The sequence below is a fragment of the Prinia subflava genome, chromosome 1 (assembly GCF_021018805.1).
Source record: "Prinia subflava isolate CZ2003 ecotype Zambia chromosome 1, Cam_Psub_1.2, whole genome shotgun sequence".
NCBI lineage: Eukaryota > Metazoa > Chordata > Aves > Passeriformes > Cisticolidae > Prinia > Prinia subflava.
Window position 1 is genome coordinate 117,935,945 of NC_086247.1, and position 17,896 is coordinate 117,953,840.

At 35.2% G+C, this 17,896-nt stretch overlaps 1 protein-coding gene across 5 annotated transcripts in view; it reads left to right on the forward strand.

Moving 5' to 3' along the window:
- The window catches only part of TBC1D5 (TBC1 domain family member 5), a 313,125-nt gene that overhangs the window by 24,370 nt on the left and 270,859 nt on the right, over positions 1 to 17,896 (forward strand). For 3 of the 5 annotated variants that reach the window (XM_063409310.1, XM_063409281.1, XM_063409318.1), the window contains exon 2: positions 5,331 to 5,392. The gene's annotated coding sequence lies outside the window, so the exon portion shown is untranslated. Of the gene's footprint in view, positions 1 to 5,330; positions 5,393 to 6,117; positions 6,151 to 17,896 lie in introns of all 5 variants that reach the window. The other 2 variants (XM_063409301.1, XM_063409291.1) reach the window with 1 other exon arrangement.

The window sequence follows — 17,896 nt, forward strand, 5'->3', positions numbered from 1 at the left end:
ATTGGCAGCTTGGTGTAACTCCATTTACTGTGATGTAAATGAATGTGCCATATTTATGAGTCAGATTAGGACTTCTTTGGTTCAGTCAGCCCATATGTAAAGCAGTTGTTAAATTTTACTTGTTTTTCTTCATGGCTGACATGACCAGGTTTGTAATTTTTAACAGTCAAGTTCAAAGAGAAGTGGGAATAGAAAACATTTTTAGAAATTAGGAATTATATCTCTTTTCTAAGTTTATTAGATATTTACATGTAAAATATATATGTAGATTTTATTAGTGTATTTGTTTTATATTTCCCACAGTTTTTTTCTGGCTGTTTTCACTGGAGTTTCACATACAAATATAGGATCTTTACTTCACCTTTCCATTTATCTTGTGGTCTGCCTCGGCTACAAAAGTATAAACCTTACAGTCAGTCTTCAAGGTGGTTAACTCATAGCACTGAATCGTAGAAAAGAAACCAGGATCCTTCTGCACTTATATCTGTGGTGTTCAAGTGGGGCTAGTGATTATAGCAGAATGTATTTCCTCTTTCTGCAGATCTACAGACTTTCTTGTTATGTTCAGAAATAAATCAAGATGTGTTGAAGGCCAAGAAGTTGTTTCCCAGTAAGGGAAAGATTTTTTAAAAATCAGAGAAGTCCATTAAAGAGTGTTTTAGGGGTTAAGGTGCTTATTCATGGTTGTGCGATGTGACTTTGAGTTTCTTCTGTCCCTGATCCATTACAAGAACTTGAATAAGCATTGTGTATCTACATGAGTGCGCTAGCATCTCTTTTTGTTGTGGGGAATATCTCAGAATCTTATAGTGGATAAATCTCACTTGAAATTAATCGTAACTAGCAGACAAAAAGAGAATAGTAGTGGAACTTGAAGTGTACAAAGCTCACCTGAATAAAAGCTGAATAGTCTCTGTACCTCATTCAGTTATTTATAGAAAATAGAAAGATTCTGCATTTTGCAGAAATTGAAATATTTTAATATTGGTATTAAAATATGCTGAGAAAGGGGTCCAGCAGCTTGCTTTACCAAAATTGGTGCATGATCAGTTAGTACAACAGCAATTAAGGCCTAAATTGGGAGCGCCCTTCTATAAAACAAGACATGATCTGATCTTTTTGAGATTAAGATGCAATATCCACACTTTTATAAGAATAAAGAACAACAACCATTAATTGTAGAAGGTAATGACTGCACATTATATAATCATAGAAGATAGTCAGTTCTTCACATGAAAATGTGTGCAATTTGTAATTTCTTATTTTATGCTTCCAGAAGTAGGGCATCCAAAATAAGAAATTTAATTGCAAAAGTAAATTTTCAGCCATGTAAAAAAAAACAAACCCAAAAAACAGTTAAGCTAATGTATTTAGTGATGACACCAGAGGAACCCTTCGGCCTTAAACATATTATTTGAAAAATAAGGATCTTAAATGTAGTGTTGTACTCCGTCATATATATATATGACATCTAGGGGCTTATTGAAATCCAGGAGTGCATGACTAAGGTTCTTTGAAAAAGAGAAATTAACTTTTAAGTGGCAAAATATGAATATTAAATAGCTGCAAACTATTTGTTTGCCCAGTCCATTTAAATATAAATTATCTTTCATCAATTCTAATAAATTGACAGTGCATTGTGTAAATAAATTTTAGACACAATAGAAGAGAATCTGTAATTGGAAAATTAAATTTTGCTACCAAAATTAAGATTCCTTAGTTTGGAGTACTTCCAGGTTAACAGACTATAGAGAAGTGCCCATTCAATACTTCAAATCAATACAATGACAGGTTAGTTGTGAAAACTAATAGAAGTTTTATTTTCTTATAATCAAGAAGTTGGTAAAATGTACACTTACTGTTGATCATTAGAATACAAAACTATCTGTTAAAATCAATTAACATGCATATCTGATGACTGATTGTATAAATATGAAAGTCCAATAATTGAATCGTTAACCATGGCTGCAGGTCATATGAGTTGTCAGCTCAAAAAAACTAGAAGAGAAGGAGGTTGATTTGCATATATTTAATGTGGCATGCTGTACATGTGGGAATTTGAGATAAACCTTTGCTGGTAATCTGCTTGTTTTTATCTAAAAATCGACTAGGAAATGTGGGTCATAACAGTCAAATGAGCTATGTCTTGTATTGATAGGAGCTGATTCAGTAGCTTGGGATTTAGCATTTTGCTATGTTTCAATATTTTCGAATTGATTTTTACCTTAGACACAATTGGAAGAAGCTGGTTAAAAAGTTATTCAGAAATACTCAAAGTTTTTACCAAGAACATACTCAAAATTGTATGTAAAACTCCTATAACATTGTAGGACTGAGTTACTTTTACAGTTTTTTAGTTAGATTTATCAATATGTATAACAAACCCTTTTTTACTTTTTATGTTTAAAAAAAGTCAGATACATTTAAAATTTTTGTGAAGTACTGCACTGTGTCACAAAAGTATCTTTCTTGTGAAGTGGACCAAACAGATGATCTTTAATTTAATTGATAAATTGTTACAAAAAGAGGGAGGAAATTGTGGCACAAGAATGAACCTTCTAGTCTTGAAATATTTATGCATTATTTAAGTTCCTAAATATAATAAACAATCACAGGTTTTGTTTATTTATTTTTTTCATTGATAATGCAAAATATTTTGTGTAATATTATAACAATTCCAGGAATCCTTGAAAAGTGGGTCAGAATATAGTGATCAGTACCTTACGTTAACTGTTATCTGGTTAAGCAGGTCTGTCCAGCCTTTCTCGTTCTCCCTGTGTTTACTCCTGAGTATTAAAAAAAGAAAAAATCCTAAATTTTGGTATTACATTACACTCTTTCTAGAATTTCTGTTTCCTATATTCATGAGTTCCCAAAAGAAGGAAGCAGCAGAATGGGGTTTATTTTGGTCTGATTTGTACTTTCAAACTAAGAAGCTTTCTGATAATGGCAGTATCAAAAGGTGGAGAATGAAATAGCTTTGTTGCTCAGTCCTTTTACTGTGAGCCTGATTTATAATTTTGCCATTGTAAATATTTGAAATTTGTTCTTAGATATGGGGTGCAATCCAGTTCCTTGAATTATCACCCAAACTAATTTGGGTGCCAGCAAGGGAGCTTCCCTGTGGAGGCTATGACCTGTTGTAGCACAGCTTCCCAGACTGGGCAGAGTAGAGAGCACAGACGGTTACCTGGCTTTTGCTGTTCTCCTCTGTGAAGTACACCTGAACATCAGTGCCTCTGCTTTAGTCTTGTGTTGACAAATGTTCCTCGTGATCCGCATGATGTAAGGCCCCTATACAATGTTTGAGGGCTGGGGAGGGAAAAGGACCAGCTGGCAGCAGAAAGGAAGGGAATCAAATTCAGTTTCTCTCTTTGTCTCTTGTGTGGGGTGGAATTTGCATGTGATTGCAAGTGGGAGAAAGGTGGCAGTATCCAGGTGATTGGCTGGTTTGTCCCTCTTGTAATGATGTACATGTCTTATTTGAGCAGATTTTTGATCCTCCAGCTTAGACAGAAGTAGTTGTGTGAGGAGACAAATTCTGTAACCACAGATTAGAAGCACAAATTAAACATTAAAGTAATTAAAAAATAAGTAAATTTTAAAAGGAAGGAAGAAAAAAAAGAAGAAAAAAGGAAGAAAAAAATGTGGTTTAAGGCATCACTAACGGTAATTCCAGTTTTTGCTCTACTGTAACTCATTGGTGAAAAATCACTGTTACCAGAGGCTCCAAAGCTGCAGATGAAAGCTCTATGACCAAATGCTTCTTCCTGTAGAAGCTCTGATTCCAGAACCTCCAGAGTCATTGTATGTCTCAGTAATCCTCAAAATCTTTTAATGTGTGAAAGTATAGGCTGTTTTTACAAGGACTCGTTGCTTTTAAGAAGAAGCATTTGGGATATATATGATTTGTTTTGGGGCTGGATGGGATGCAGAGATGTGGTGTGGGAATGAATTGTCATTTTCAGAGAAATCTGTACACTAAATGAGAATACGTTAATAAAAAAAAAGTCTCATTTGTCCCACTTCAGAAACACATACTGTGAGAAGAAAGTGCTTCAGGTTCCTTAAAATATAGAAGTTTCTGTGCTGTTGTGTCTTGGGGCTTGCAGTGTTATTAGCTCAAAGGCGAGGTATGCTTTTTCATGATGACTATATTTAGCCAGGAGGAATAGTCCTTTTTAAAGCAAATTGAAATGAGTGTATGAGAGCATGAAATTGTCAGCAGCGCTGGTGCACAATTACATTACTTCTACATACTCTTTTGAATGACCACACAACAGAACAAGTGCTTCATTTCCACTGTGTTGATTTTTCTTGACAAAACATGGCAGTCTATCCAAAGGAGGGTGTTTAGCCAAGATAAATATAAAATTTATGATTAAGCAAAGTGTTTTCATATTATAATCCCTAAAGAGAATTTGAGACTTGTTAAATATAACGTGCCCAGGTAGTTTTAAGAGTAAATTATCCTTTATGCTTTTAAATGCTAAAATACAGCAGCACCGTCAGCAATTTGAGATACTACTTGCAGAAACAACAGTGCACACTGACTTCTGTTGAAACAAGTAGCAAAAAACCCATGCATGTATACAATATATGACGCATTCCTTCATTTTTACAGTCCGGTCAGAGATAAAGAATCCATGTCAGTAGCATGGTTTGTAAAACTGTCTTGCTCTTTCCTGTATGTAATGTGTGCTATGGAAGAAAGCAAATAAACCTTTTTGACAGAACGGATAAAAGTTGATAGCATGATTACACTTGTGGCACATTTCTTCAACTGCTATATTTACAGAGTACCACTTTGAAGAAAGCTGTAGCGACTGTCAATATTATTCATTAAAATAAATGGAGACTGAAAATTGATTGAGGAGAAGAGTGGATTTTGACCTTTGTGGTACCAATGTTGGCTTTAGAGTGCAGTATTATAATTAAATTGTGAATGTACTTAGATAGTGGATATTAAATGATCTCTCTGTATTCTTTCAAGGACTATGAACTTCCAAAATCAAGGATAACATTAGATGTCAGCCAAGTATTTTGTCCTTCTCGTGGTTTGTCTTTACGTCTGAATTAGTGCCAGTTTGCACAGATTGTGTGTCAGCTTAAATACAAGAAACAGGCCTCAGTCTGCTTGAACTCGTTCCACCAAAGACTTCTAAAAACTTTTGGTAGTCTGCAAACTGTAATGGTTGTTTCACATTAAGTTGCTTTGTAGAATTATAAAACAGCTTTTCTTGTGCTTTCAAATAAAATGTTGTCATCTGCTAATGAATGAGATACCATCTGTAATAATTAAGGTTATTCTACTTGTTTTTCCCCTGCAGCAAAACTTCTGAAGGTTTGCAGAAGACAATAAGAGAACCACCAAAAAGGCTATTGCAGTGTTGTAAGTACTGCACCCAGAAAAAAAAAAAAGAAATATGTGAATTAAGAATGTTGTAAAGAGATTTTTATTTTTTGGGGGAAAAGTGAACTACATAAAGGGATTACATGTAAAATACAGAGCAGGATGTATTGTAGCAATCATATTAATAATTTACAAGGGAAAAACTGCACTCTTGTAAAATCTAAAATTGTATCCTTGTGCAGTGTAATCAGGAATTCACCAATAGCAGTGAAAAATATTTCTCTATCCACTGAAGATTGATCTAGTTTATATACATTTGTTTATTTAAAACTATCAGAATTTAGAAAATCATTGTAGTTTTGTAGGTTTGTCATTTGTTTTAGTGACTTATTGTTTAGGTTATTTTGCAGAATTATTTATTTGCTGATTTATTTATGTATTTCATTATTTATTTATTTGATTATTTAGTAAATTATTTATCTGATGAATTATTAATACATCTTCATGACATGCTTTAAATTATTTATAACTTAATTTTGAGTTTATTGCTTTTCGACGCTGCATTGTTACTGACTAGTTTTGATTTTTTTTTCTTAGTTCTTGAAAATTAAAGTACTAGCTCTAAGGCAAAAGTATATTCTTTGCAGAATCCATAGATGGTTTTCAATGAAGTAATTTACCATATAGATACTAATTTTGTTTAGTTTTATATTGCTTAATACCACTTTTCTACTTATTTAGCTTTTGCTTCTATGATTTCATAGGTGTGTCAAGATCAAATGAGTGACCTTTAAGAGGTAAAGATAAACGTTTACTTTAAACTGTGTAGAAACAGAGTAGTTTTATTTCCCCTTAACAAGTACTCTTTAATTAGTCTTCAAGTTAACGTATATTTTTGTCCCAGTAAAATGGATCTTTTTAAAATGAGGCTTTTGATGTTTGAATCAATACATTTAACTTTTAATAAGAAAATAAAATATTCGCATTAGTAACCCATATGGAGAAATCTTTTTCAGTGGCAAGGTTTTAAATACATGGGGAGGAATTGTGGTTTAGACACATGCAGAAGGATATACATGCTGAGAGAAGGAAGGGGGATAGTAAGGGCTTTTTTTTTCTCCCAGTGTTTGTTGCATGTATATGAATTTATAAGCTCCTCAAATTTAACATGCATGTGTTATTGTACAGAAACGACTTTCAGGTTCTGTGATCACAAAGAATCATTTCTAGTGCACAACATAATGTGAAACCTGTTTTTGTGTTCCTTTCCTCTGCCAATCACAAAGGTCTGAAATATCATCTTTACTCCATAGAGGCTTGAGCAAATGTATAAGGACAGCGTAAGGGACCAATGTCAGGCTTTAGGTGTGAGCACCAGCTCAAGAGAGTTTAAAATCGGTGCCTGGAATCACAATTTGACTTGGAGTCAGTTCTGACTGGTGGGTTCTTCAGGGCCATGAGCCACCTTGTTCCTGAAGTTGTGTGCTTGGCCTCAGTTCCCAGTGACTACCTCGGGCAGTCTGAAACCACCTTGCAGGACTGACAGCGGTTTCAGAGCTGTAAAGAATAGGGCAAAGCAGCAGTTCCTCTGCAGAAGTGCCGTGTGCATAATGTGGCCTTTATTCTATGTTTAGTGCTTGAAATGAATTACTATATACTTTAAAGTTTTAACACAGCATGGAAAGGCTGCATTGTACATTTCAAGTTTCAGTGCTGTTGAAATACAGTAGAAATGGCCTCTGTAGACAGGTTTCACTATAGAACTTAAATTATGCATGTGTATATCCAAATTCCTTATTTTGAAATATTGAATGTATGAATATTTAATTTGTATCTTGCTTTAGTATCTTCATATGCTTGCCTTAAAGGAAGCTGTTTCCTTTGATTTATATACATGGATAAAAATGTGTGTACAGTATGTATCAATAGTTTTTCTCTCTGTTGTGTTAGATGAACAGCTTTAGATAATGATAGCTACTGATTTTTATTCTGCAGCTTGCTACCATTGTATAAAACGTACATTTGCCGTATTTGTTCTATTAATCTTACTTGAATTTCAAATTCATTTGCTTTCCAGAAATATTTTCTTAATTACATGCGTTAAGAAAAGTCAAGTATGTTGCGGATCTTAATGATGCAGTATTTTTGGTCTGTGCACAGTAACAAAGCTCTGAATATTATTATTTGGGGCAGAGTTCCAATCTGAAATTTACATTTCTCCTTATTTGAATGTTTTCACTGAAGCTGAGAACTCCAAGGGAGTTCCTCAACATATCCTAGTTTATGCGATATGCTCTCTGAAATTTAGTACACTCTTATTTCCTTTTGTAAATGAGGCCTTATTGTTGAATAAGACCTATTATAAGCAGCTACAAAGGTAAGTGCTGTCAGTGCATTCTGCCACCAGTTTCTTGAAGTATGAAACACTCCATGAAAGACATGCTACTACTGTTATGGGATAATATAACGCAGTTTATGTGTTGGCACTGAGAGTAGCTACTTCATAATGATGACAAGTGAAAGTACAGCCAAAGGTCACATTAAACAAGAGATTTCTTTCACACCTCATCCATTTTCTGGATGTGGTATGAAAATAGCTTTGTTCCCTGTACTTCAGTATTTTTAACAAGGAAGTTATCTTCAAGTAATTTTTATGCCTTGTATATTACTTTGTTCATGTTTTAAGAGCTAGACTATGGAATTCTAGCATGCTAAATTGATGCTACAAAAGTGTTTGAATTTAGCTTAAATTTTGGGTGCAGTTAGGCTACACGAGTAGTATTTCATCTCACTACATTTTTTAGTTTGCAGATTTGCTTAAATACACAGCTTTAGGTCTTAGAAAAGGAACTATTTATGTGTGTTGTGGTTTAACTCAGATGGCAACCAAGTACTTCGTACTCACTCAGTCCTCTCTCTGCCATGATGGGATGAGGAGTAGAATTGGAGATTTTCAAATAAATTTGAAATAAAGTAAACTATAATAATAATAATAATGAGAAGAGAGAAAACAGAGAGGAGGAATGAAACCCAAGAAAAACAATTAAAAAAAAGAAAATTGCTCACCACCTGCTGACTGAGCCCCAGCTTGGGTCTGTCCTTGAGCAGTGATTGGCCTCTTCTGTCAACTCCCCCCAGTTTATATACTGGCCATGATGTTCTGTGGTATAGAATACCCCTTTGGCCAGTCTGGATCAGCTGTTCTGACTGTGCTGCCTCCAGCTTCTTGTGCACCTCCACAGTAACAGAGCATGAGACACTGAAAAGTCCTTTGACTTGGACCAAACCCTGCTTAACAACAACAAAAGCATCAGTGTGTTACCAGCATTATTCTCATCCCAAATCCAAAATACAGCTCTTACAGCTGCTGAGGAAGAAAATGAACTCTATTGCAACCAAAACCAGGACACTGTGAAAAGTATTATTTATACTGATGTTGCATGACCATGGGTTTATTCTTTTTTGTATATTTTTAAAAGAAAGATACTTATTTTTTTCTGAATTAGTTTGTTCAGAAATAGGAAAAGAGTCAACCTGGCTGTGTTGACAGTTCCTTAGCTCTGCTTTAATGAGATCCTACCAGTATTGTTAAAGGATAATTTCTGCTGAAATGGTGAACCAGGCTGCTAAAATAAGGCAACATTTTAGAAAAATGATTAGTAAGTATTAGATAATAAACATGAAGCTGACTTGTTTCACAGAGAGTGTTGAACAGTTAGGAAATACTGGTTGGGAAGCCTAAATCTGGTATATTATTGGTAGGTGTATTTCTGTTCTAATCTAACTCCATAGAAATTGCAGAAGCCATATTAAGCTCTTCTTCAATTTGTTTCATACAGATAAAAGAATTTGCATCTCATGACTCACATATTTCCTGTTGTATCTTTAATACAGCCATTTTTAGTATTTTTCTTGCCTCTTTCCTCTATTGGTATGCTTAGAGAGTCTGTGTGTAGGAGCTTGTTATTTCACCCGTGAGGCAAAGAGGAGTTCAAATCAATAGCAGTGTGTTGTTGACACTAAATGATGTTTCTTCTTGCCACAATAAGACTTGATTTTGTCATCCTGATGATGCTAGCTTGCTTCACAGAATAGGGATCAGCATTCTCTCAAATCAAACTTTACAAGTTTAAAAGAAGGAAATACTAGAAAAATAATCCAGTATTTGTGACCAAATACATGCGTTGGCTTTGTAAAATGAATATTCAAGTTCTGTTTCATTTTGTAGGGTAGCTGCTTTGCAAGGCATTTTGGAAGTCTGTGTTAAGGGATGTAGAATTGATCAGAGCTGACATTGATGAGAGTCTGATATTTTAAAAAGATATGTTGCAGACATAATTTGAAATATAAATTTACATGAGATATGGATCTTAGTAAGACCTTGGCTAAAAAAACCTAACAAAACAAGAAGCCTCAAACTACTAGAAATTCTGTGTGTTTCACAGAAAAATCTTTGCAGCACTGCCTAGAAAGAGAATGTCTACAAGAGGGAATAGGTACAACCAGCAAGATGTCGCAGGCCTGGTCCATGATTTCACTCTAAAGCGTGGTCCAAAAGGAGTAAGCAGTTGTTCCTGACTTGAACTAAGCATCCCATAGGGAGGCTGCAGCTATAGGAAGATGTGAATTTGAGAGAAATGGTGTAATCATAGTAAGCAATACTGTGATGGTAGGAATTTCCAGGCTTAATTTTGGTAGCAACAGTGGGTTATTAAGAGCACAGGGTCTTTTGTGTTGACCATCTGAAAGCAATGACAGAGTTGAATCATTCTATTATATTATCAAAATATCTACCTTCTTAAAACAATATTTATGCATTTATTTCATACTTTTCACTGTGTGAAAGATGCTTTTTATCTGAAAGAACTTTAAAAGGTATGTCTGCATGATTAAACATTCCCATTGTAAATTGTGAATTGTTCTTTTTGCACTGTCATCATTGTTTTGTATTTTTATGCAAAACACGTCTTCTGAGATGTTCATAGTGTAAACTGCAATCTAATATTTTTTGGTTTTACAATATCTCCCCTTCTCACTTCTATAGGATATTCATAAAGTCACCTGACATAAACTGTTCATGTATTGTGGTGTATTTCCTGGAGAGTAAATGCCTCCTATTTTGCAGAAAATGAAATAAATCTTCACAAGAACTACAGTAACTAGTTATATTTAGTAATGGTAGTGAATATTAAATAAACTAAGCAATATTTGGTGTTGTTTTTTTTTTTTGCTTTATGTTAACTGTGGTGAATGGGTAGCACCTAAAAGATGACTACTAACTTGAGAAACATAGCTTGTTGAGTTTATCAGCCTCAAATACCAAATGTTTTTGCTGTTTCTTATTGAATTATGTTTTAATGAATTTGGTGATGTCTAGATGAGGAGCACTTTGCAAGTTTGCCTATATTGACAAGACACATCTACCTTGGATGAAACCTACTAGCAGTGTGGTGGTAGTCAGAATATCTTAGTCTTGTTCATTCTGTCTCCAGTGCTGAGAGAAGCTAAAAATCAGTTTTTCCAGTGTAATTTCCCCTTATTTACATGAAGTTAGCATGTTTGTAGGATACCACCAGCATACCTTGTCCTGCCATGTGTAGGTATCTTACCATATGCATTAAGATGAAAGAAACCAGAAAGAGCCTCTAACATCTTACTAGCAATACAGTGAAGAGCAAGAAGTTCAGTGGAGAAGGCTATGCTTAGTGTGGTGACTTTACTGAAATAGGTTTTTCAGCTGAAATTCTGATCTTGTAAACTTTCAAGTGTAACTTACAAGATGATAGTAGCACTGAAGATGATGGATATATTCCCTACAACATTATATTTAGTAAACATTAATTTTAGGCTATTTCTTTATCCCAGGCACTTGCATTTGACATGTGGTTATAGCTGGGTTTAACATTCCTTACTCTGTTCTGTGGATAAGCAAACATTTAAAACCTTCCTTTCAGTAGTTACAAAATCAGCAAAAATATTAAGTGGGAAGAGCCTTATTATTCTGCCTTTCTTTATTGTTTATATTGATTCTCATGTTTCTGTGTGTCAGGGTATGTGTGTAGCTAGTGCCATGTTTCAGTTGACCAGAATTTTAAAAGATCCAAGGCATCTGTGACAGTCCCATTTAAACATATTTACCTCACTTCCAACATTTCATACAAAAGGTTTTAGATTAGTACTACAAAACTTGAACCTTTGTGTAGTAAACTTCAGCATGAAATTCTTATGATTTAAACTTTTCCATTTACTTTTTCACTTTTTAATTTCTATACAGTTCATTTTCTATACAATTTGTGTTTGTTTCTCTGCTAGGAAACTCCTTACCCTGGTGTAGCTAAGATATCTTTTTTTTAATTGGTTCAAAAGATAATTTTCTTAGCATTTTCTTTCACAATTTCTGAAGAGTTTTGTTTGCCTTGCTATGCCTACTTGTTCTTAATAAATACCTGTACTACCTGGCAGTAAATAACTTGAAATTAAAAAGTTTATTTTTGTAACAACCTCAAAAAATTAAATATTTTGTTTCTCTTTAATCACCTAAAAAAAAAGTGATATTCTTAAGACTCTTTCTTAGAGAGAGCCTTTATTGTATGCATGTGCATGCTGTACATTCTTAGAACAATTAGTAAAACTACAGGCACATCTGAAGGCGTATTCTGCATTTTTAGTGAAACATATTTTGAATAACTAGCTGATCTATTGAGTAGAGTTGTCCATTGATTCTAAAGATATTTTTTCTGTGCTCAGACAAATCAAGATGGTAATCATTTATAATTTCTTTCCTTCATGAAAAGGAGTGATGAATAATATGATTGGAAGGAATGCATGAGTCATGAAATCGGGAGCTGGGCAATCATGGAAAAAATCACTTTAAAAATTCTCTTTTGCTCACCAGTATCTGTAATGTGAGTTCAGTTTTCTGTAACATAATCCAGAAATTAAAATGGTAGAGGTTTTAATAAAAGCCTTGGGTGGATGAACAACTTCCCTAAGTTGAATTGAACATTGCTTGCTGGGTTATAAAAAGGGATTTTTTAACTCTCAGCTAAAAGTGGTTGTGGATACAGTGATCAGAGGACACTCCTTCTTCTGACCCCCATTTAAATGTGAAAATAAAGTGTCTTAAAATACACTACAGTTAATATGGAGTGAATATAGATAGTCTTGAAAGTATCTGCACTATTATGAAACAGCTTTTAAGATAGCTGTTAAAATATTGATAACTTGGTGGAGCACTTCAAAAACTCTTACAGATATTTCAGAGGAAGATCTGTGTAGCCAGTCCACAATTGAACTCTTTTGTTAGATGTGCACACAAGTATTGTTACTAAATAAATGGTTCAATTTGTCATAGGTCCACCCAAAAGAAAAAAGATCCATCTTGTTTTCAGTTTTTCTCCTATAATAAAATCATCAAGGTATTGAAATAATTGCACAGCAGAATCAAGCACCAACTCTGAGTCCCGGGCAAGACTCGCATAGCCAGCTGTTGTTCTCCCTGCAGTGACCTGGGCTAGGCAGCCTAGCATCTGCCTCTGTTTTCTTTTCAGTGACCCAAGCCAGATTTCTTCAAAGTCTATTGCTGATATTTTCCCTACAGTCATTCATGCTAATTTCTTTTAGATGCTACAGCTGTTTTTGAAAGATCTTTTCCCTTTTTCTTTTCTGACTTCTTTCTGTAAATTTAAAGCGGTAATTTTTTAAAATTGGATAATCTTGACCATAGGACTGTTCTGGTTGTCTTGCTTTAAGGTATATCTATCAGCACTGTAGAAAAAGGGTAAATCAGATTTACTTTCCGGAGGAAAGCTCAATCTGGTCCTTACAGACAAAGAATCCTGATCTTGAGCTGAGTTCATTACAGTAATTTAACTTGAGACAATCAAAGTGAATGTGTTGGTGGTGGCTTGAGAGAGAAGAGCACTGAAAAATTAAGAAGCAAAAAGGTAGATATTTTGCTCTGTGAACCAACTGTATGAAAAGATTGTGTGGCAAAATGCTCCAAATGAGAAGAAAGGGCTATTCATGATATAAAACTGTTAATTATGGGATTAAGCTGACCTCAGGAAGGCAATATTGCTAAATAGCTAAATGCAAACCAATAAAGTTTAAGTTTGCAATTTTGGAGGAGATGCGGCTCCGCTTTCACAGTTGTTGCTAATGGAAATTATGGAAAACCTTTTAGAAAGGCTAATTTTTTAAAAGACTAGTGGTTTTCTTGGTTTTTTGGGGTTTTTTTTCTCCTGGAAGACATTCAAATCTTAAAGTAAGCCAGAGGGTCTCAGTTCTTTGCACATTTATCTTTTAGCAGAAATTGAGCACCTTGCTTTCAGTTTGCAATATTAAAATTCCTTTGGCAACTTCAATTTATGTAGGCAAGTGAATGAAAAAAAACACTCTGGCTACTACTGAGTGACTAAATTTTGCTTTTGCTGAAAATGCAAATGATATAGATAACATCAGCATTTTATCCTTTCTGGATCAATATTAAGTGCTTTTTCAGCTACCTTTGTTCTGGACAGCTGGGTTAGTTATTGTTTGAATAAATACTACTCTGCAGTCTAAAATGAAGCATAATAATGATGACTCTTTGGGAGAACCACTTCAGGTGCTGAAGAAGGTAGCCTCGCTAAGCCCCTTTCCCTAGCCATGTGTTTTCATCACTGTTTTGCAGTCTGCTGCTTGTGCATGCAGGTATTCTTTTGCTATGTTAGTTTCAATCTTTATTAATTTTCTGATCTTACTACAGTAGTGCTACTTCAAGGAAGGAGTGAAAAAAGACAGTTGAACAGGGTAGGAGGCAGTCACAAAGCAATACTCAGACCCAGTGCTTAGGAATGGTGAGAACAACACTGCTGCCAGATTCATGAAATGCACTGGTATTAATCACTTACTGGCTCTCAAGTTTCTCTCTGTATTTTACAACAGCAGGAGTTCAAATTATAATGTGTTTGGCTATTTTTAATTCTGATTTACTCATTTCTGCTGTTGTTGATCTTCATCAGAAGGTACAACATTGTTTAAAAAAACTCTTAGACACCAGAAAAACTAATGCAGAAAAAAAATCTGTATTGTTGGGAAAAAAATTAGCTGTTTGGCTCAATATGATAGGGCTTTTCCTAAGTAAGTTCCCTCAGATGCATTGTTTCTTCAGTGTTCCAAAGTTGTCTTAAGGTAAAATTAATGCATAATTTATAAGGCTCAGTTGACATGCTGTGTACGGGAATTCAAATTTTTTCTATCCTTGTTTTTCAACATTTACCCAAATTTTTCCCTACAAAAAGATTTCTTTCCAGTTCTTCTGATGTTCTGGTACAAACATGAATGAATGTGCGAACCCTCTGTATTCAAAACTCATGCTCTGGTTAGATTAAAGATATGTGTCAATGCATGTGAATATATATGTATTGATGTCAAATAAATATTTTATGCAATTATTTCATTAAGATAATGCTGTCAAGTACAGTGTTTTGTTTTAGAGCCCTAAGAAACAACAAAAAAATAATGTGCATGACAATATTTGAAAATGTATATATGTATTTTTAACACTAGTGTTGTATACAAATAAGTTGAGCAAAACCATTAGTGCTTTCCCATAAATCAGATTACAGATTCAGATAATATTTAATGTTTAAGGTCAGGTAATATTTAATATTCAGATAATATTTAAGGTCAGAAGACTGCATTAGAGATCATCTAGTGCAACCTCTCATCTCAATGCAGTCAGCTAGAGCAGGTTCTTAAGGAGATTGATTGGGTTTTGAATATCTGCAAACAGGGAGCCTGCACAACTGTTCTGGACAACCTATCCAGTCTTTGATTATCCTATAAGTAAAAAAGGTTCTTAATATTTTTAAATTAGTTTCCTTGTATTTTAATCCATTAAGTTTTGTCTGTTGACTGGTTGCCACTTAAATTAGTTAGGCTCAGTTTTCTGCACTCCCTCCCATCAAAAATGTCTAGAAATAGATAAAAACCCCTGAGCATTCTCCTCCATGGGCTGAACAGTCCCAGCTCTCTCAATATCTGCTCATATTTCATATTCTTCAAACCCTTAATCACCTTTCAGATCCTCTGCTGGGTGCACTGCAGTAAGTCCGTGTCTTTCTTATACTGGGGAGCCCAAAACTGTATTGAGTACTCCAGAAGGGTATCACCAGTGCTGTCTAAAGTGGAAGAATCACCTCCCTTGACTTTCTGGTTAAACGATTCCTAATGATCTTGGCCTCTTTTGCTGTGAGTATCATTTTAGGCTCGTGTTCAGCAAGGTGTCCACTAGACTGCTTGGGTTCTTTTGTGCAAAGCTCTGCGGATCCTTGGCCCTTAGCCTGTAGCGTGGCACGTGGTGTAATTCTATTTGATTGACGTGAGGCTGCCCCAGCTTGTAATTCCATGGATCCTCCTTTGTGCTATTCTTCAGTAGGAGAATAGAGTGGTGGCATTTGATTTGCTGAGGTCCTTGGGACCCTGCTGTGATCTCTAGGCCCCTTCACATATTACTTCTGCCCAGTCTGTGTGTCCCTGCTTCCATCTCTCCTGTATGCTTTGTTTTTGTGTTTGAGTTCTGCCAGCTGCTGCTTGTTCAGCCATTTAGGTCTTCTACCACATTTGCTCATTTTCATGGTGTTTAGCATGTACTGTGTTTAAGGTTGAAGGAGTACATCCCTGACAATTAAGTTTTCCTGGACCATTCTCTCTATAACCATCTGGCGTGTGATTCTTCAAAGCAGATCCCTGAACAGGTCATAGTCTCCTCTACTGAAGTCTAGGCTTTGATCCCACTTTTTTCTTTTTTACCTCCTCCCAGGATGCAGAATTCCATCATCTTGTGGTAACTGCTGCTCTGCAGCTAAGGTTGTCTCCCACTTTTATATCCCTGATCTGTAATTCCTTCTGTGTAAGTATAGGATCCAACAGAAAGTCATCCCCTCAATAGCTCCATAATAATGTGTGTCATGGACTTGAGGTCCACACACTTCAGAAAACCGCTCAATTGCTTGATCCATTGTAAGTTATTCCTTTAATAGATATTGGCAAGGTTAAACTGCACAAGGAGGACCAGGTCCTGCAAATGTGATGGGAGTTGTAGGGAGTGTTACCCATGGGGCTGTTCCACTCAAAGATTTCTATTGTAAAAGTAAGAAAAAATAGCGTCTTTTCAAGAGGGAGAAAGGGAGAATATACGGGGTAAGTTAAAAGAATAATTACTTGCTTAATTCATATTAGTAATTTATCTGATTAGGTAGGAAGGATTTGGGGTAGAGATTTATTTTTTACCCAAATACTTTATATGAAGCAAAAAATTAGTGAATATTTTGCTAAATAGCTCAGAAAATTGCAACTAAATATTTTGCATTTCCTCATGCATTATTAACATTGCTTCTGTGAAAACATGATCATCTTCACTATTTCTTTTTGACAGCAAATTCCACAAAAATTTCTGCTCACAGATGATTAAATACATTGAAGGAAGACTGGAGGAGGAAGGGGACACATAGTGGAGTTGTCATAAGCCCTGTGATGCAAGGTTTCATTTTCTGATATTCAGTCTTTTTCAGTCATTTACTTTCAGTTACATTTTTAAAATATATTGTTGTTAGAACTACAACTGAATTTTAATGATTTATCTTTTCTCTTTGGGAAGTTTTTGGAATTGGACAGTTAAAACATGTTAGAGACCTTGTGTTTGAACGTATTTGAGCTTTGGAAGTTGCAATGTTCTAGTTTTCTTACATTGTTCTCAAGTAGATAGTGCACCCATAATGTTAATAATTTAAGAATAGCAAACACACAGCTGAAGTGCATTCCATTCATTCAGATAAGAGGCGTTACTTGTTCCATATGGTTGTGTCTACCAACCTGTTAGCTAAAACGTGATTAGAAGTTGAGTTGCTTTCTCTCATGCTGCCTTTGTTATGCTGATTATGAGAATACGTTGCTCCCTATGTCTGGGCATTTCTTTACATGGAGAATGATTTTTCACTGCAAAATTACTGTGCCTTTTATTTGTTGTATGAAGTGGCAAAGTGAAGTAGTTTACATGATGTTTGTGCAGAATGCAGAAAAGATCACAGCATGTGCTGGTTTTGGTATATACTTAGGACTGCCTTATTTCACAGATGGGCTGAATATCCCCCAATATATGGACAACATGAATGAGGCCTGCTTCTACTACTAAATAATAAACCTTCTTTACTCAAATTGCAGAATGAGCCGGGCTGGAAGGGACCACAGTGGGTCATCTGGTCCAATCTCCCTGCTCAAGCAGAGTCACCCTAGTCATCACATAGCACCGGATTGTGTCCAGATGGTTTTTGAATATCTCCAGTGAGGGAGACTCTACAACCTCTGTGTTCCAGTGCCTGGTCACTTGCACAGTAAAGTTCTTCCTCATGTTTAAGTGGAACTTCCTGGGCATCAGTTTCTGCCCATTGCCTCTTGTCTTATTGCTCAGCACTACTGAGCAGAGCCTGGCTCCATCCTCTTGACAGCTTCTCTTCAGATACTTAGATATATTAATAAGGTCTGCTCTCAGTCATCTGT